The sequence below is a fragment of the Dermochelys coriacea genome, chromosome 4, assembly GCF_009764565.3.
Source record: "Dermochelys coriacea isolate rDerCor1 chromosome 4, rDerCor1.pri.v4, whole genome shotgun sequence".
NCBI lineage: Eukaryota > Metazoa > Chordata > Testudines > Dermochelyidae > Dermochelys > Dermochelys coriacea.
This window is the reverse complement of record NC_050071.1, coordinates 130,856,211-130,876,795: the sequence shown is the minus strand read 5'-3', so window position 1 is coordinate 130,876,795 and position 20,585 is coordinate 130,856,211. Positions and strand designations below refer to the sequence as shown.

The window sequence follows — 20,585 nt, the reverse complement described above, 5'->3', positions numbered from 1 at the left end:
TTAGAATGGATGTGCAGAGGCCTCTATCTTTGAAGGAGAGACCACAGGGGCTAGCCTTGCCTGTGTATGCCCCCAAAATTCTCAAGATCTTGGCCCAGATGATGGAGATCCAAGATCACATACTGAGTTTGGGTCGATGGTTCTGAGGGCCCAGGAGAGGCCTGAATGATTTTTCTTTCACTCTCAGTGCTCAGAGCGTCTCCATCAGTTGCTGACAGAAAATGTATCCAGCTCTCCTTAGCTGGAGGGAGAGGGCTGGCTAAAAAGTGGCATGTTTCAGGATGCAGAGGGAGGAAAGGAAAGAACTAGAAGGTGGGAAGATGCTACAGGCCTCCACTCACCCACCTTCTCCCCCAGCCAAAAGCCTCCTTGGCCAGCATGAATACTTAGCCCACAAAGTCCTACCTCTTTCTCTGCTCATTTTAAACAACCAAAAGCTTCTTGCTGATAAGAGCAGCCTTGCCTGCGAAGACAGAAGAGCCCTGTTTGAACTCTAACCCGCTCCTGCCTTGTCCTTCCCAAACAACCCCAGACTCATGCCAGAAACCAGATTCATGGCTCTTTGCCCAAAAAATCTCTGGGGAGAGGAAAGGGGCTGATCGTGCCACTCTGCAGAGCGAGTACGGGAGGGGAAGACAAAAGATCCCTTTTCCTGCCTAGAGAAAGGAGCTGCTGGCCTGACGCAAACTAAGCTGCTTATCCGGCCCTCCCGAGGGAGCCCTGCAGGGGAGCATAGGAGGGGAGAGTGCACTTGGCATCTCTGCCCAGAAAAAGTTTAGAAATAACCTGTGCCTTGCAGAGCTGTTTGCAGAGATGTGCACAGTACCGTAGCCAAAGTGCTGGGAGTGGGGAAGGCACAGAGGGACTGAGGACAGAATTGTTTAAAAACAGCTTCACACCAGTAGGTGGGGCACGTTTCCACATCAGCTCCACTGAAACACTGGGCACAGAAGTTACAATGAGAGCTGTGTGGTGCTGAGCGCGTCTGCAAACCTGGCCCTTATTTAGGTGGCCAAATGGGAGCTGAAGTCTCCTGAAAATCTGGCCCTGAGCTCTTTTGAAAATGTGCTCCTATGGGACTTGCCTAAGGTCACCCAAGACGTCTGTGGCAGAGTTAGGCTGGCTTTAACCACAGGGATAGCCTTCCCCTAGGATGGAGACTCTTAGAGTGTCTACACAGCAGCTGGTAGGTGTAATTCCCAGCATAGGTAGACATACCTGTGTTAGCTCTGCTCAAGCTAGTGCCGAAAAATAGAAGTGCAGCATGGCTGGCAGCTTGGGCTAGCCTTCAGAGTATGCACTTGGGGGTCAGACAGGATTGCACTTAGACGGCTATTCTGTCCCGCGCCAGTCACACTGCCATTTTTAGCAGGCCAGCTTGAGGTAAGCTAGCATGTGACTGATTGCCTATGTTTGGAATCACACCTCCCAGCTGCTATGTAGACCTACCCTTAGCTTCCATCTGAGGAGAGATTGAAAAGAGTGGGACTGTTCAGTTTAGAAAAGAGACGACTGAGGGGAGATAGAATAGAGGTCTATAAAATCACAAATGGTGTGGAGAAAGTGAATGGGGAAGTGTTATTTACCTCTTCACATAACACAAGAACCAGAGGTCACCCAATGAAATTAATAGGCAGCAGATTTAAAACTAACACAAGGAAGTACTTCTTCACACAACACACAGTCAGCCTGTGGAACTCATTGCCGGGGATGTTGTGAAGGCCAAAAGTACAACTGGGTCAAAAAAAGAATGAGGTAAGTTCTTGGAGGACAGGTCCATCAATGGCTCCTACCCAAAATGGTCAGGGATGCAACCCCATGCTCTGGGTATCCCTAAACCTCTGACTGCCAGAAGCTGGCAGTGGGTGACGGGATGGATCACTTGATGATTACCTGTTCTGTTCATTCCCTCTGAAGCACCTGGCACTGGCCACTGTCAGCACACAGGATACTGGGCTAGATGGACCATTGGTCTGACCCAGTTTGGCCATTGTTAAGTTCTTAGTTTTGAAAAGCTAACAGCTCTTAAATAAGGTAACTTAGTTCTCTTCAGTCATGCAGCCTATCAGCTCCTGGGAGCCTCTTCTTTAATGCCTGAAAAGCACTGCATACACCTATAGCATGGCAGGGCCCATAATGACTTTTAAATTTCCTTTGGAAAGAGGAGTTGAGGCTTGAGGCCTGGGGTCTGTCCAGTGTGAAGTAGTGCCTGTTCAGTGCCAGGGCTGAGGAAATGAGCACATGCTTTCGGGAGCGCTGTGCTGCTAACTGATCCGACAGCAGCTTTAGAGACAGGCTGAGAGAATTCAGTGACTAGGAGCCGATGATTAGTGACATATGGCTGATAGAAGAGCAGAGTGGGAAGAGGGGTTTCCCAGCTGTGGGAATTGTAGGATGAGTCACTGAAGGCACAATACGGGCAGCAGGATGACATGAAGACAGTAAATGGATAATGGCAAAGGGCTAAATTTGCCTCATCTTGTGTGAGTGTCCGGGGGGCAGAGGTGATTTTCCCATCCCCAGGAAACCTGCCAGAGAGAATGGGCACCACTGGGTGCTACGTAGAGCCTGGATAATGTGCCCAGACGTAGCTTCTTCTAGCACCAAAGGAGCATGGCTAGGTGGTTTGCAGGCACAGTCACATCTCCACCTCTGTAAACTGGGGTCTGTTGGGAGTGCTGCTGAGCCTGCTGCCCCCTAAGCCATTCTGCCTGGCATTGGGGTGGCATAGGTGTAAATGAGGTCAGATATTAGCCAAGTGTCTATTTCCCTCTCTAAACTCTTTGCTGTCATTGCGGCCTGGGTCTGCACAACGACTGCAGCATGATAGTTGTCTGAGTTTATGTTTGCTGGATAAGAGAAATAGTTAAGCTTTACTGTGGATGCTGAGTGATGTAAGCAGACACCAGGGCACCTTGGGGGGGGGATTGTATTAGTAATCAGGTGGTTCTTGGAATTTGCACTTTGGTGAAGACCTCCAGGCCCCTTAGAGAAGAGAGACCAGGAAATGCTTTAACAGTTCTTGTGAGAAGGGAAATCCTCAGGTAACAGGATTTCAATAATGTCAGCTGTTGGCTGGGATAACAGCTACTCATACACTAAGAGCCAGCATTGCCTTTGGACATCCTCACCGGCTCCTCTTGACTCCATTCTCTGTTCATTGAAACATCTTACCGCCTTCATCCTCAGTATAACAATTTTGTTGCTATTCTGGAAAATTAGAGGACTAGGAGCCTTCTCCTTTTCACTCAGATGCAGTTCATCTTCACTGCTCTTCTATACCCCCAGCCTCTGAAATGTCATCTGTCCAAAACCCACCTGTATCTTTTCAGGCTGACATCAACTTGTCTGATCATCATACCCTAGTCACCGTAGTTCAGTAATTAGGCATTGTTCCCAATGTCCTGCTAATGAGCTCATTGCTTCTACCCTATGTAGTTACACACCAAATAACACTAGTAGTGACTGAAAGATGTTACCGTCCAATGGCTGTCTGGTGGCCTATGCCCACATCGCATCCCCCTTCCACACCAGCATTGGTTCTTTTTTGTTGGTTGGTTGGTTTTTTTGGACTTTAGCAGCCTCAGCGGAAAGGGCAAAGAGTGAGTAGGCTATGGAGACTTAACTAATCTCTTACCCCTGGAGATGGTACTTTGGCATATTGATGGGGGAGTGCTATGGAGCCTGCCTTGCCACTGCCTGTGCTTTACCCATTCTGTGAACCTTTGGATACTGTTCCAGCACCTTACATGGGATCAAAGGCCCACCCCAATTCCCATTGCAATCTGCGGGAAGACTCTCCTTGATTTTACTGGGAATTGAATCGGGCCCAAACTGCGCTTGTTTAAAAAAAAAAAACAACACAGGGGAGGGATGAAAAATCAGAGGCCAGGAAATGAGAATTAGGGACTAGTATTGAATTGGAGATGAGGCAAAATCTCTGAAGATAACAGGCTGCTTTGGTAAGTTGTATCATCACACAAATTGTATTAATAACAATAGTATTAACAATACTTAGCACAAACACTAAATAGAGCTAAATAGACTCTGATCTTGCACCGATTGAAGCATTCGGCAATACTCCCATTGACCTCAGTGGGTGCAGGATTGAGCCCGTGTGGAATTTAAAAGAGCTAAACACGAAAAAGACAAAAAAACCCAACAAAGTGTATTGAATAGTGTGGTCCCGAAGCTTGTGATAGAGTTAAGTTAAACAGGGGACAAGTTTGTGCCAAGTGATCATTCGCCTCCCTATGTCTTGATACTAATGCTGGCTAAGAATAGCATCTTTTAACTTCTTAGGTTGTTGGTTGTATTTGCTCAGTCCATTCTTGATTGTTGATTATTACATAGCCTTTGTCTCAAATGGCTGTCCCTAGACTTCTTCGTTTTATGTTTCAAACTGATTGCTCGTCCGTAAATGCTCTTTCCCCTGAAATCAGATGTCACCCGAGTATCTTTCCTGCCGAGGTCTGAAAGTCAGCACAAGGTATGACTGTGTGATTCTTTCAAAGAATTCAAGTTGGCTCTGAACCTTAATGCATCTGGCAGATGCTGGGGTTTCTTCTTGTGAAAATGCTCTCTGTGTGAAGAGGAACCTTTGTTTATTTTAAAGAACATGGCAGTGTTTTAAAACCAACAGCTTGTCAGCTGGAGGATGGAGAACAAATTGATGGTGCCGTTTTGTTTGTGCTCCGGAAAGCGCAAACATCATTAAGCAGAATGGCCTTTTGAACCATATGGTCCTTTTTTTTAAAATTCATTTTTTAAAGAGCACTTTAAGAATCTTTTTTCAGCATTACTTGTAATGCCATATATTTATACACTACGGCAGGTGCTTGGATACCATCGTGACGGGTGGGGTGTAAGATCCCAAAGAGAGTAGAAAATAGAGCAAGAAAGCATCCTGTCACGTGAATGATTACTGTAGGAGAGCTTGAAAAAATTAAAATCCATTTTCACCATGAAACATGCTGGGTGTTGACGTCAGTGGGGCCAGGATTTCACCTCTGTTCCTTATAACAGAACATAACAAGACGTAGTAATATATGAAAACATACATGGTAGTTTTTATCTAAAGATTTCACAGCACTGTTAGAAAGCACTATATATTTAGCCTTGCAAAACCCCTTTGAAGGAGGTAGATGTCACGCCATGTTATATCTGAGGACAGTGTAGCATGGTAAAGTTCAGTGACTTGCTCAAGGTCCTACAAGAACTGGGAGTTAAACCCAGCAATGCTGAATCCCATACCTTTCCTTGCCACAGTATCACACTTCCTCCCTCCTTTTAAAAGAATAATGGTAGGTTATGGGAAGATCTGTCTTTTGCAGTGATGGCTAAAGAGAGTAACTTTTTGAAGCACATAAACCCCATTATTTAGTGAACTGTGCGTGTCTGTCTGTCTCACATGCATAGCTTAGAAGCTATAGGTGGAGGAGTTGCTTTCAATTCTGTTTCCAATAAGCAACTGCTGACTTTTAACAGAAGGAACTTGTACAGTTCATCCTGAAATAGTACCGTACATCAGGAATGTATAGTACAAATAAAATCCTGTGATTGCTATTTTATTATTTACTTGTTATTTCTTGGGACAGACTATTTAAAAAAAAATTGATTAAAAGCAACAGGAAAGTGAGGGTTGATGAAGGCTAAACAAGGAGTTGATTCATCAAAACTTCAGGGATCTCCAGTACTTAGAACCTTTTTTCCTCTCCCTTGTATCCTTTGAAAGAATAGATCTCTTCCCCTTCATCATTATTATTAATTAATATTTATATTCCAGTAGAGTCTAGAGACTCTAGCCAAAATTGGGGCACCTTGTTACCAGGCACTGTACAAACACATAGTAAGAGAGTACAAACACAAGAGACATGGCCAGTCAATGACAGTTAGGCTCATAAGTGCCTAAATCACTTTTGAAAACAGGAGTTAGGCTCCTAAATCAGTTAGGTGTTGCAATGCTGAGCGCAGCAACACCTAAATACCTCTAAAAATCCTGGCCTAAGATGACATGCCCAAGCTGGGAATTGAGCCCACAGCTCTTGTATCTCAGGCTAGTACCTTAACCAAAAGACAATCCCTCCTCCACCACTTGCTCCAGAGCCTCTTCTTCCTCCTCTGCCTTTACACAGCCCATCCCTTTTCCCAGTGAACAGGCCTTTGCGGAGCCCAGCAAGTTGCTACACTGCTCATATCCAGGTCCCCTTTGAGCGTGGGCTCTGGATCCCAAACATCCAAGAATCCCATTCTAATCCACCTCTGCAAGAAATGTAAGGAAGTAAAAGCAGATAACCAATAGAAGTAGAAGCTACAGTTTCCTCTCATAGCCAGGCTCAATAGGTTTTGTGGCTTACCACAAGATCTGGGATGGCAATTACAGTGCAGGCAGATTTACAAATGCTGGAAGAAGAACTCTTTTTAATCAGTATTAGCATTCTGGTGATTAAGTACATAGTTCCTTATCCCAGAGAATTCCATCAAAAACAAATGAGCTGTACAACCCCACAAGGGTTATTTATATAAATATCCCCATGAAATTGTTATCTCTGGCTGTCCACTGAAGTTTTTTTCTTACTCAATTGATCCAGATAGGCCATTTGCCAGTTCATGATCTGTAGCTATCAAAAGAAACTTCGTTTTTGTCTTTAAACTGAGCAGTCGTGCAGATTTCTGGCTGTGAAAACTGGTTATGTATGGTGTTCTGGGAACCTGCTGCACACTCAGATTTCCTTCACAGAGGCAAGTAGAGGAGGTCGTGCCTCTGATACTCCACTGCTCAGATAGTTGCTCTGACCGTAAGTGGGAGAGCAGGGGCTGCTCTGTCAAAAAATTTCAGCCAACTCTACTCAAGACCTACTGCTACCATGGTGCTTGTGGGAAACTGCCAACCCCACAGGGGCCCTGGGGAAAATATAGCATGGGATCATGTAATTAAAGACCGTATCATAATACATACAGACAAGGGGGAGTGAATTAAGGTTGCACAGATGACCTTAATTCTGGCATTGCCTAACTTTTGAGTGAGTGCTTGACTGTGCAATGTTAATATCATTTGTGGGTAACTTTCCTAGGATTTTTGAAGAGCATACTGAAAAAAACAAATCCTGTCACATGGAATCCTATAGATACACACACGGTTCATCAGCAAGAGTGGAATCTTGCCAGTGCACAGGCCCCTGGCACTTGAGCTAAGGGAGTAACTGACAGCAGTAGTAGGTAGTCATCCTGTATGTGGACCAGTCACTTGAGGGGGATGAGAAATGCACTTAGTTGCTGACAGTAGAGGAATGGTGAGACTCAGAAATGATGGGCTCTATATTAGGTTCTGGGGGGCAAGGGGGAGAGTGTTCTGTAATGGTCACGGACCCTTCTGCTCCATTCCCTCTAGACTTCCCCAGTACTCTCTCCTCGCCACTCTTGGCTGCTTATTCCAGCCTCACCCTTCCCCTCTCACACAGCTCATCCCAGTCTCCTTGTCCAGCCAGTCCCAGTCTCTCCCTCCCTGCACTCCTTATCCCAACCCACTCCTTCCTGCACACCTGTCTGGCTCTTGTCCACTCTGTATTGATGTCAGACTGATTTTTCCTACAGGGAGAGCATTGAGAGCAACGAAAAGTCAGTCTCCCTGCTGTCAGTTGTGGTTCCCAGTGCCACAGCAGCTGGGGCCAGCAATTTCAGGGAAAATTCTGCTCAGATATGTAGCCCCAAGATGGATCATGCTCAGTACAGACAGAATCTGCCGAAAATCTAGCTGCCAGGACCTCTTAACCAAACAGTTAAAGTTTGGCAAAATTATAAATAACTGAATGCAGGATTTTATAATGGGAAATGTTAGACAACCTTCATGCCCGGCCTATAAGAACAAATAATATCACTTTGCCCACAAGTCGGGTCATTCATTGAAGGGGAGATCTCCAAAGAACAGCTGGGTGCCATAGAAAATGATATTATTAAATATTTACACTGCGGGCATAGTCACCTCTTTCACTGAAGTTAAACACGGAGCTTTTCAATAAGAAAATATTATGGGCCAAATCCTGTGATCTCTACCAACATTGAGGACAGGTTTTTCAGGACCTGTGAGAACCGCAGATGAGCCTAGGGGGCCAATCTGAGTATTGTACCCAACCTTGCAGGGGGGGAAAGAGGAACGTGTGAAGGCAGGGTGGCACCCGGCCCCCCTGAGTCAGTCAAAATGCAGCAGGGAGGGGTAGCTCAGTGGTTTGAACATTGGCCTGCTAAACCCAGGGTTGTGAGCTCAATCCTTGAGGGGGCCATTTAGGGATCTGGGGTAAAAATTGGGGATTGATCCTGCTTTGAGCTGCGGGTTGGATGAGATGACCTCCTGAGGTCCCTTCCGATTCCATGATTGCAGCATGAACTGCTATTGCCAATAAACATGTTAGCAGACTTGAGTTGTTTGACCAAGTACTTGAAGATTAGTATAGTCCTTTATTTGTCTTTGAATATATACATTCACCCTTTTATTACCCTGTTTAGAGATCTACCAGATAGGGATGGCAGAATTGTCTGGGCCCTGCCATTCTCAGTACATGCAGAGCTGTGTAGGTAGCTAGTTTCTGCAGCATGACCAACTTAATCTTGTAGGATGCATCCCAGCACAACTTCAAAACAAGATCAACATTCAACCCCAAGAAGCAGCTGCTCTGGTGTTTTTCTTTTCTGCTTTGCATCTCAGCCTGTTGTGTTTGTAGTCTCACTTCTTCGGTTTTATGTGGAGGAAGATTGTGGTGAAGAATCCATCACCTTTCTGTTCACATCCTCCTCCTCTTGGCAGCTTGACTCCCTTATAGTGTGTCCCATACCACTCATCCACTGTCTGTGTAATGACCTGTAAAATGATGTTACGGAAGGTGGGAGGTTAAAAACAGCCAGTTGTCATAGGCTTCTCTGAGCACTTGGAGCCATACCCTTAGAAACTGAACTGTAACTCACTCTCCAGCAGATCAGGTTTGCTATTGAATGTCTAAAATCTGTCTGCTGAAAGTGATTGCATAGAGAATCTTTAGTGGCCTTAGAAGATTTATCTTTAAAGTAGCTTTATCCTGCCTGGCCAGCTGCTATTTTATGTTTTTTACAACTTGTCCAAGACAGCTCTCTTTGATAAACAGGCCTCTGTGAAAAATTTGCATTAAAAGAGCCTTTTAAAAAAAAAAGTCAATATAAGTATCCAGGAAAAAAAAAAAAAAAGCATGGCAGTGTATGAATGGACATTTATTCTAGCATGGTTCTCACTGCTTATAGTACTAGAAAATCCTGTGTGAAAGAAATGGAGTACAGTAAAATATGGTTTGCATTACAGATCTCCGATGAAGTCATCAATCTGTGTAGAAATCATTTATAGTACAAAAGCTGTGAAAACATTTGTAGCCCGTAGTCAGGTGCGGTCAGCCATCTTGGAAAAGCATGACAAATGCATTTATAGTTGGGTTTTGGCTTCTTAGCAAACTCTGGGGACCAAAGAGAGACGTACTCAGCAATAACTTTGTGAATCAATGTTGAGTCAGCAATGCATGCACCAAGGACACTTTTAATACAAAGCAGAAAACTGACATGAGTCAACACTTGACAAAGATGCAGGATTTGTATTTAAAAAACAAGAGTGATTTAGCTTTCATTAGTCATACTACAGAGTTAGTACTTAATTTTTTCATACATCAACTCCAGCATAAAATGTGAAAGGCAGTCTGTGCTGCATGGGCACAATTACACACCATGTAATCACAACTAATAATGATTATTGTTATGTGAAAATGAGAAACTTCTTGCTATAGTAAATAGTAACATTTTCACCTTTAATTTGCTGTGGCCCTAATCTGCTGGTGCCTATACCCACTGATTAACACCTGGTGAGGATCTGGCCCCATTAATTCACTGACAGTAATGGTTGTGTTGCTAATTAAAGCCAAGATTGTTTATGGCTTTTGGGAGTTGAGCAGAAGAGGGTCCCTTAAATCACCACCCAAGAGCCTGGCAGTTGAAGTAATTGCACAAAGAGTGCTACTGACTAGTTCCCTGTAAGCTCAGCTTGGTCACAGCAATCTGCACAGATCCAATTCCAGAGCTAGGAGAGGGAGCTCATTTTTTGCGGAGAATGTGACATCAGATGTATTGTTAAGAGAAAGCATATTATGCATCATGTACAAGGAGTAAACTAAATTCTGCCCTGAGGTCTGCAGGAACTCATCCTTTTGATCAGGGGAGTGAAAAATACTCAGTATGGACATTTGAGTGTTTTCACATTTCGTGATGAACTTGAAAACTGACTCATATTTCTAAAAAAACTCCCCATGCTTCCCAAAGCGTTCACTAGGAAATGGAGCTCCTCTTCCAGCAAAACAACTCATTGTCTGAGTGAAAATGGACTTACCTCAAGTGAAAGGCAGCTCATCATGGTCAGTTATTTGCATGGCTGTCGTGCCTAGAGGCCATGATCTGGTCCCATTGTCTTGACACAGCACAAACATAGGCTGGGATATTTGAAAGTGCCTGAAAGAGTTAGGTGTCCAACTTCAGTTGAATTTCTCATTCCCTTAGGCTTCTCTGGAAAAAAGCCAGACACATTCCTTGTCCCAGCATGCCAAGTCTAGAATTTGAATTTTCCCAACTGGAAGTACCCACTTTGTTGAATTTTGTGGGAAGGAAAAGGACAGGAGAGAAATCATCTGAAACAAAAAGGTAAATGTTGCTGGAAAAATGTTTCCCCAACTTCAGTGGTTTCAACAAGTGGTCACACACATAGGTCTGAAATCCATATATGGCTCATATTATTTTGTTACTGAAAGCTCCTTCTGCGTAAGGGCTCTGAAAGAAGTTATTATGCCACAGTATCAATATTAACTGTAACCTTTCCAAAAATGGCACTGACTAAAAATGTATCAACAAGCCATTCCATTGATGACTCCATGTGAATGGTGTGTGACGCTGGAAAATACCATGCATGTGTTACAGTAACGTGTCTTGCAGCTCCAGATCCATAACGTAACTCGGTGCTAACACACAAAATAAAAGAAAGATCTTGTAAAAAATGTGGACATTAATTTCATTTGATTTTCTGACATACTTTACGGTATGCTTATCAATACATCATGTGCTAGCCAACAAAGGCCCCACTGTTTCAAATAGACGTCTTTTTCTTTCCCCATCAAGCTGTAACATAGAAGCCAAGTTTGGAAGGTGACAACACCTGTTCACAATTTAAAGGAAATTAAAAGATTTTTTTCCATGGATGTAAGCATGAAAATCATACATATATGTATGTATATATAATTTCCCCCTGCATACTCCATCCTGCGGTAGAGGATTGCAAGCCAGAGTTGCAGTCAGTGTAAATTTAAGGCGTGCAGACCATATGGGTGCATTTAGCCCACAATCCTTTGCAGATGCTTTGGAGTGTGTGGCTGCTGCTATGTCCATGCAAATATCAAGCTGCAGCTCTGTTTGCTGTGTGATTATTTGTTTGGGAATGAAAGCAATAAGCAGTGTCAAGAGGACTGACATTAAAAGTGTGTTTGATCTATGGCTTTCTTCTCTTAGTTGATATTAATAGAATTAGCCCCTGGTCCAAACTAGTTTATGGTGGACATTTCACTTCTTTTGCTCAGCGTATCCGAGGGTAAAAATCATTTCACTTCCTATTTTATTGAAAGACTTTATTAATCCCAAACTTCTTTTGGAAAAAAACAACCAACCAACCAGCCAGCCAAACACCCACCAAGCACAACCCTCCATGCAGACGGTGGATAAGAGCCTCTGTTGGTATCCGTGAAGTTGAACCAGTTTACACCAATCTGACCACATCTGTTTACTGATGCTTACTAATGTTCTAGATCGTTCCTGGTCCTTGCAGGTTGTGTGTGTGGATAAGAGGGGAGGGGCAGAGGAAGGGACTTGAAGTTGCTGACCAAAGTTCTGGCCCAGCTGCAGTCCTTGAGCTAAAGGACTGCAATTGCCAATACCCAAAGCAGTGCTAACCTATTCAAAAGGGGCAAGGAGCAGCCACCAGCAGCTTTGCTTCCCCAGAATGAGCAGGAGTGCAGCCTGCATCCTCTTCCGTGGTGGCCCAGCAGCTCTGCTCCCCAGAAGCTCCTGGGGACATTGTGGTAACAAGAGCCAAACACTATGATGGGCCCCAATGCACAAAATCAAGATGGTTCCTTCCCCGCAGCTTTAGGATGCCTCCCATCCGCCCAAGATGTCCATCCTAATCCGTGCTCCCCCCTGTTTCCTCCTTGCCCCCTTTGGCTGTGCTGTCTTCCCATTGTGCTTTCTCCCACAAGTCTTTGATGCCTTTGCCCAGGGCCGGCCCACAACATTTTGGCACCTGAGGCGGGGAGCTCAAATGATGCCCCCATGCTCACTTGCTTGGGCCAAAACTTTGAAAGGTCTCAATTCTGCCTTCTTCCTGTTCTACTCTTCTCATGGTGCTGCTCTGCTACCTACCCCAATAAAGGAGAAGTAACAACTTAAAATGCCTTGTTCAAAAATTTTAAATAACACTTAACTTTCAAAGGCCTGAACAGCAAATGTAACTTTTCTTGTCTGCATAGTAAACACTTGCATTTTTATCTGTTTGAATAATCAAAGTGGTGCTTTCTGTGCCTTCTTGGTTGCAAAGATTTGAACTGATTCCTGAAGGTCCGCAGTCTGGGCCAACTCATGGTTGCAAGGCCGACCAGCCTCTCCTGTGTCATTGTGGAGCATAGATGTGTTTTTATTAACTTCAACTTGGAGAAGCTGCGTTCTCCACTGGCAACTGTTACAGGAAGTGTTAGAAGTGTGCGCAGAGCAACAAAAGAATTTGGAAAGAGGGTGGTCATCTTATTTGTTCACATATATTCCAGAACAGCCTTTGGAGTCGATCCTGCTGAAATGTATCTTGAAAGGGCTTTCAGTTCATCACCTAAATCACTTGCATCAATATCGCACATGTCATCATGTGTCAACACTGTTTCTAGTGCCCTGCATTTCTGGTGTAGGTCTTCTTCAGATATAGTGAGGAGTTTTGGAATATCATACAACATCCCAAATATACTGCTGTGTTCCTTGAGCGGCATGAAATGTTCTTCAGCTGACTGTATTGCACAATCTAGCACCTGGTTAAAGAATTCAACTTTGAATTGTTGTTTGGGGTCTCTTATGGGATTATCCCGTGCCTCGTAATCAAAATGTCTTCTTCTTCGGTGACTCTTGTATTCTTGAATGGGTGGGAAAACAGCTTCGGTGTGAAGTTCCTCTGCCAACTTCTGTGCATTCTTCAGAACATTTTCAAATCCCTCATCTGACCAGTAAGACTGTAGGTATGACTTTGCTTTGTCCAGTTGTTCCATTGCTCCAGATATATCAAGGTCAACATCTTGGAGTGTCTTGCTTATAACATTTATTTCAAACAGTATTCATGACACAACACTAACCCACAACAGAAATTTGAAGTTATGTATCTTTCTGGTGATTCCATTTCCCTCTGCCACGGTTCTCCCACAGTTCCCGTCATAACATTATTCTCCATAATGGCAACTATGGCATCATCTATCTTCCTAATTTGGTGTTTGATAGGCTTTATCACCTCCACTCAACTTTCCCACCGTGTAGCACTCAGTGGTTTCAGTGTTAGAGAGGCTGTTCCCAGATGTTGCTTCAAAATTTGCTATTGATGAGCTGATGCAGAGAAAAATACGTAGATGCTTTGAATTACATTAAAAAATTCAGGAGCCTCACTAGAAGCTGATGCTGCATCACTGACCACCAAGTTTAATGAATGAGAATTGCATGGGACAAAGAAAGCTCGAGAGTTTAACTCTCGGATCTGTGTCTGCACTCCTCTGTTCTTTCCTCTCATGTTGGCACCGTTATTATAGCCCTGATCTCTCATGTCAGCGATTGCAATGCCCGTATCTTCCAGCTTCTTAAAAAGCACATTTGTTATACCAGCTCCTGTAGTATCATCAATGTCAATAAATTCTAGAAAATGCTCTCTGACAGTCACCATTGCAGGGATATTTTCACTAGGTTCTGTTGTTACAAAATGCATCATTAAAGTCATTTGTTCCGTATGGCTGATGTCAAATGTGCAGTCCAGAATAACAGAGTAATATCTTGCTGACTTCAGATCTGCCACAATCTTCCGTTTGACTTTTGTTGCCAGTAACTGTATAATCTCATTTTGAATTGTTTTTCTAAGGTAGTGGTGTCTGTACATTTCTTGGGTGGTGACTCTTCTTAGATGCTCCTGGAGTACAGCATCAAACTCAGCCATCAGCTCCACAATTTAAGGAAGTGTCCATTGTTTGGCACATACAGCTGATCTGAAGTGCCACTCAGTGCTAGGTTTTGGGTACTAAGCATTCTCACAATGGCAATGAGCCTTTTCAGAACATTTTGCCAGTAAAGAGACTCTGATGCAGTCTTCTCTTGATGCTGATCATGTATGGTGGCCTTTAACCTTAGTCTCATCTCAAGCTCTTTCCACCTATGGAATGCTCTCTGGTGATTTGCTGCCTTCTCATGGCATGCCAGGTTTCTAGCCAGATTTTTCCAGTCCTTTGTTCCTGTAGAACCCAGTGTGGCTGGAACATTAGACTGGAAGAGTTTGCAACAAAAACAGTATGCAGCATTCTGGGTTTTTGAGTACATAAGCCATGGCCTCTCCACTTTGTCACCATTGGGGATTTCACGCCAGTAATGTGTTGGATGGAAACTTCTATTTTCATTGTCTTTGGGGAACATGAAGTTTTTCACTTGCTGTGGCCCATGCAGTACAAGGAAGTCCCTCAGGCTACTGCTCAAGTGGGTCCCCAGTCTTGGATCATCTAGACTTAAGGAACTAAACTCAGCAGCAGCTGTTTCTTGCATCTCTACCACACTCTTCTCTGATCTACACTTTTCTTCAGGAATGTGCATGGTTACAGCCATTTGAGATGGAGATATGAATGCTGCAGTAACTGCCAGATCACCTGCACTCTGACTAACTGGAAGATCAGGCATCTATCTCCTCACCACTCACATCCTCACTGGGGCCGGAAGGCTCACCATGAACATGTGTGTCTATGTATCTCAGGAGAGCTCCTTCCTCCTTAGCTAGAAAAGCTTCCTTTGCTTGCTTGCTTTTTCTGAATGCTGCCCCAGAGGGGCGTTTTCTTCTTTCACTCATGACTGCTGTTCTGTGCCAGCTATAGTGACTCTCAACACTCAGTTGAAGGGGACAAATAAGCAGGCTGGTCGCAGGGCCTGGGTGAGGGAAGATATCAGCATCTTAAGGACCTAACTGGCTCCTACTACTTCAGTTGATGGCCTGTTCTCCTCAAGTGGGTTCAGGGAAGCAGCAGGAAACAGGAAGGTTTCTGAGAAGCTGGTGTTAATCCTGGGGGTGCTAGAGAGGTACATAAGAGGCTCCTCCTCCTCTCTCTCCCTGCAGCTCCTGCTGCTTTCTGTTATTCTCTCTCCCCTTTTCTCCTGCCTGCCTGTTATGTCTCTTGTGCCCTCCTTCCTCCAGCACAGCACTCCACCATCTCTGTGCATCTAGAGCAGAGAGAATACATGTGCACCAGCAGCAGACACAATTTTCTGCACTCTGAGTCCTAGTGGCGCCCCCCCACAGTCTGGCACTTGAGGCTGCTGCTTCAGGTTGCCTCATGGTAAGGCCAGCCCTGCCTTTGCCCCTCTTGTCCCTGCCCTCAAACTCCTTGGAGTGTCTTTCCCTCTCCTCACCTGTTCCCTGTTTTCTTAAACTGCTCCTTGATAAAAGCAAGCTGCATCGGCCATCTGCCACACCCCTGGGTGGCTGGCTGCCCATCCCTCATGTGCTGATCCTGTGACTGGCTGCTGCATAGGCCGCCATGGGAGGTGTGTGTGTGTGTGTGTGTGTGTGTGTGTGTGTGTGTACTGCTGAAAGGGTGCAGCAGGCAGACAGTTATGTGGGCAAGCAGCATTAAAGGAGCAGCAGAAGATTTGGCAACTTTTCCCCATCCCCGTTGACCTCTGTTTTTCTCTCCAGCATCCCCTGCTGCTTCTGCACTGTCCCTCCTTCCTTCCCTTCACAGTGACCAAAAGGGGGGCGGGCAGCTCTTGTCACCTGACTTTTCTATCCTGTGCCATCACTAGCTCTTGCAGTCCCTTCTGGACTCACAGATGCCCAAGTACAGATGAGGCTGCTGGGCTGGATACTTCCTAGGTACAGAGTAGCAGCCGTGTTAGTCTGTATCCGCAAAAAGAAAAGGAGGAGTTGAGGCACCTTAGAGACTAACGAATTTATTTGAGCATAAGCTTTCGTGAATGCATCCGATGAAGTGAGCTGTAGCTCACGAAAGCTTATGCTCAAATAAATTTGTTAGTCTCTAAGGTGCCACAAGTCCTCCTTTTCTTTTTCCTAGGCACAATACTTCCAAGATACATGCCCACACGTTGCCACCTACCCAGATACAGTGACTGAACCCTCAGATTATATCTCCTCTCGTCATAGAGTGAGTAGCACCATGTAACCACATTTCACTGTTTGCAACGTCAAGTAACTGAGAAGTGCCCAGCAGGAAGGTTTGTAGATCAAGGTACAGTATGTAATGCTTACTTATTGTATAATCAGCAACACTCAGCCTGGTTAATTTATAGAGTGTGAATTACTTTTGCTGATTTAGGAGACTGTCTCTTTGACTTACACCCTCGTGATCCATACATATAAGTATGTTAGCCATGAAAATGTACGGATGCTGAGGAAGTGTATTATTTCATTTCTGTTGGGTCTGGTTTTGTACCTTTTCCATGCTGTCTTTGGCATTCAGTTTAAGAAAAAGATGGGAAATAAAGAGGGGAAAAAAAGTCTGACAATTAGCATAAACCTATTTTTAAATAATTTTTTGTGTGTTTGAGGAGAGAAAGAACATATTCCGTGTTGTACTCAAATAATATCATTGTTCTAGAATGCTGCTTGCTTTGTCATAATACAGATTTCGTAGAAGTCTGGAGTGTTTACATTATACACTTTTTGGCAATAAATTTGGAAAAGAAGAGGGGAAAAAACCCAACATTAATCCCAAGAGCTCTGAAACTCACATGCCTTCTTAAACATACCCTGTTAAAGACATTAAGTCCCTAGCAAACATCCGTCTATCAGCAGTCGAGAATTTGTAAAAGGCGCACTTTGTTCTGAACTCCCTGCCCTACTGATTATGCACAGTTCCTTTATTTTGTGAATAGGATGACAACCCCTTAGCCTGGTAATGATGACAGATTTATGTATTTTAACACTCAGACACTGCTATATTTGTTAACGGCTTCCAGACTCCAGCGGTGCTGCAAACGTAGTTTATTTTCATTGTCAGTTTCACTGCTTTTTAAGGTGTCCTGCTGCCGCAGCCACTGTAAGCCGCGCTGCTGCTGAACTCGAAGGTTCAGATGTCAAGATGTTAAGAGCACAAGGCACCATCCTCAAACTGCTTCCACTCGTAAAACGTCACTTTCACTCTGGTTGCGCTGACAGGTTAGAACCCTACTGCTCTCATTGAAGCCAAGTAAAAGGGAGAGAGAGAAACAAAAAGCCCAGAAGAGCAGTAAAAGGAGTCAGATAACATAGAAATTACTCCTTCCCTCCGTACCTCCATGATGTATTTTGCAGCTATCAAATTAATGTTTTAAAGAGGGCCTCCTTAGAAACCACAGTAACAGTGAAGAACATAAATATACCCTTTTGAAAACCTAACTGTTAAAACACTATACGGGTCAACACCTTTTTCCTCTACACAATGCAAGAGCCTGTGATCCCTCTTTAGATGTTTGAGTTACCATCTTATATGAATGACAGTACAATAAGGAGACAAACAGTGAAGAACAATGCTCCTGTTTAAACACAACTTAAATTATTAACAATCCATGCACAGAAAATGTTTTTGTCGAGATTAAAGGGAAGCGAGTGTTTTTTTCATTGCAGAAGGTCCAACTCAGCAAAGGCATTAGTAATCTCTCCTTCCATCCATCTTGTAACTAATACATTACTGTGCGTGTGTTGTGCCCCCTTATTTCAGGGAAATCACCATTTCCAGGCTTGCAAGGAAAAAAATAAAGCAGTATTCATACAGTCCATTAATCTTTTAATGTCAGCCAAACCACAAGGTTTGAGTTTTATGTCACACAAATCAAAGCAATCCTTTTTGACGCAAATGGCTTTTACTACAACTTTTTGGGTAATTCATTGTTTCTTCACAATCTTTTTAAGTTAGTGGTGCTGTTCTCTTGCTTAAAGTTAAGCAAGTGCTTAAGTGCTTTGTTGGATGGGGACCAGAGTGTTTTGCACTGTACAGGAGGGAGTCCTACATCACAAAAATATTCTGATCTGAGGGGAAACCCCCCTCCCCCCTCATTCGATTGGGTTTCCTTCTGCGCACTAGTAAATGTCCCTCATTGTAAAGGGAGGCCATGTGCTTTTGTTTTAGATAGAATAATTTGTAATGTTATTTCTGCAGAAAGGCCTTTAAAATAAACAGGGATCCACATCTCATCCTGTCTGACTGAACAGCCAAGAGAGAGAAGAGCCTGTGACAATCCCCCTCATTCATTGCCCAGGGAATGGGAAAGTGGTTGGTTCTACTTCACATGCAGCATGGAATTCCCAGACCTGCCTGATGCTCTCTCCAGAGAAATCCCAGGAATCTAAGAGAGGAGAGGAATGGCGCCTCCTCAATCCCCCGCACAGCCCACTGTTTGTACTGTGTTTGCAGAGTCTCCTGACAACTGCAAGCGCACTTCAGCTTCTCCTGGTAGCCACTGTGCACTTTGGCAGAGTAAACACCCAACTGAGGAGCAATTTATGGGAATTCTAGCTAGGGGAGGGCTAGAATCTGCCCTGTTTCGGAGTGATGCTTTTGTTTGAAGATGGTTTCATGAGTCCTTTTCCTCCCCAGAAGCTTGGGAGATGAAGTACTTGTCAGCTGTGGCTGTTGTGAAAAGTATCTGACGCCAAGGATGGGCTATTTATCATTTTTTGAGAAGTCAGGCTGTGCCTCTCTCTCTTGGATGTAAACAATAGGCTAGGCATGTGTTCTATTCTGACAAACGTATTTCTGAGATGTAAGTAGCCTTCTATTTGTTGTGGCTTATTAGTTGGATTCATCTACTGGGGACCCATCAGCCCTGACTGGCCAAGTACATTTTCAGAATACATGAGGAGATGCCAAAGAAACTATTCTGGTCCATGGAGACTGGCCACTCTTACAAATGCTGCCTCAGGTATGTCTACTCTGCAGTGAAAACCCGCCACTGGCCTATGACAGCTGACTTGGGCTCATGGGGCTAGGAGAAAGGGGCTGTTTAATTGCAGTGGAGACATTCGAACCCTGAAAGGTGGGAGGATCCCAGAGCTCAGGCTGCAGACCAGGCCGAATGTCTACAAATAAACAGCCCCTTAGCCCAAGCCCTGCGAACTGAAGTCAGCTGGCCCAGGCCAGTCAGGAGTGTCTAATTCCAGTGTAGATATACCCTTGGAGAAATAACTACTGTCTGCTCAGTATTTGCAAGATCCCCTGTACTGCCCTTGAGTAATTTTAGAGAATTCGGTGTTGGCGCTTAAAAACTTGTCAAGATAAATTGACAAGGGCCCAAACTGCTGTAACTCAATGGAGTAATGCCAGCAGGGAATTTGGTGCAAGGTGTTAATACCTGTGATATTCACACATACACCAAAGGCAGCTTGTCATTTATGTTTTTTCATGTGACAAGTGTCAATTCTATTCTCCATAACTCTATAGGCATGGACTTTATCAGTTAATCAGTACTAATTAATAACAACATAGAAGTGGAAAGCTGTATTGTGTGTTGTGCCTCCTGAGAGATGCCACCTAGAAGGATTTAAGTCAACTTTGTGCCCCAGATTCTGGGCTGCTTCTAGGCCTGAAAGAATGCCTAGTGTAAGTTAGAGCTGCCCCCAGGCTGCTCTAACTCGCAGCAGCCTCCCTGTGGCTGTCTATAGGCTGCACTGTGAACCAGAATACCTGGAGCACTGAACACTGAAAGCGTGCCCCATCCTCACTACACTTTGGCCAATGAGGGGAGCAGAGTAAGGCTGCTCATATCATCTACCCCAGCCAGTTGTAGTTCTTTTACAGCTCCTGTACACAATGGCAGCCACATATAGGGAGTGCAGTAAGGGTCAGAATTCTCCCCAAAGAGTTTTGTCATCTATTTCTAGATTGCAGGGCTCAAAGAGCAGGAGCACTATACTTTTGGGTATAATCCATGCCCATAACTGACATTGATTTCAATGGGAAGTCAGTAGAGTTATTCACATGGAATGGATCTGGCCCTACTGGAAGTCAGGAGTGAATTACGCTGGCAGAGCTGTATGGTGAAGCTTTCCCAGTACCTGCCGACACCGTGCCTCATTGTATCTAGTGCTAGCACTAAACAAATTTACCATGCTTATCGAAGGAAAAGCACTGTAATTGTATAGGGGGTTGGGAGAAAGTGAGGGGGAGGGAAAGTGTTTGGAAGGAGAGGGAGAGGAGGAGAGACAGATGGTAGGGAAAAATGGGAGAGAATCTTTTGTATCTTCCCTCTTTTACCGTAGAGACATTAAAAGC

At 44.3% G+C, this 20,585-nt stretch overlaps 1 protein-coding gene across 3 annotated transcripts in view; it reads left to right on the top strand.

Moving 5' to 3' along the window:
• The window catches only part of FGFRL1 (fibroblast growth factor receptor like 1), a 245,202-nt gene that overhangs the window by 119,303 nt on the left and 105,314 nt on the right, over positions 1-20,585 (top strand). The gene's annotated exons all lie outside the window — the stretch shown is intronic.